Below are 200 nucleotides of genomic sequence, written 5' to 3'. Positions count from 1 at the left end.
TCGCACAGCACTGCCCCAGCGTGGGCTCTCAGTCAGCTACAGGCAACGCACAGAACGCTGAGGACTGGGAGCCAAACTCTCAAATTGCAAAGAAGTCTATCCACAAGATAGAGCTTAATATTTTTTGAGGTGTAATTGACAATTTAAATGCTAGATCTCATGTGAATAAGTTTCCATGGTCTATCATGTTCTTACTGTTC

Source organism: Bison bison, unplaced genomic scaffold (genome assembly GCF_000754665.1).
Source record: "Bison bison bison isolate TAMUID 2011002044 unplaced genomic scaffold, Bison_UMD1.0 scf7180017864526, whole genome shotgun sequence".
In the NCBI taxonomy this organism is placed as follows: Eukaryota; Metazoa; Chordata; class Mammalia; order Artiodactyla; family Bovidae; genus Bison; species Bison bison.
Note: the sequence above shows the minus strand (reverse complement) of the source record.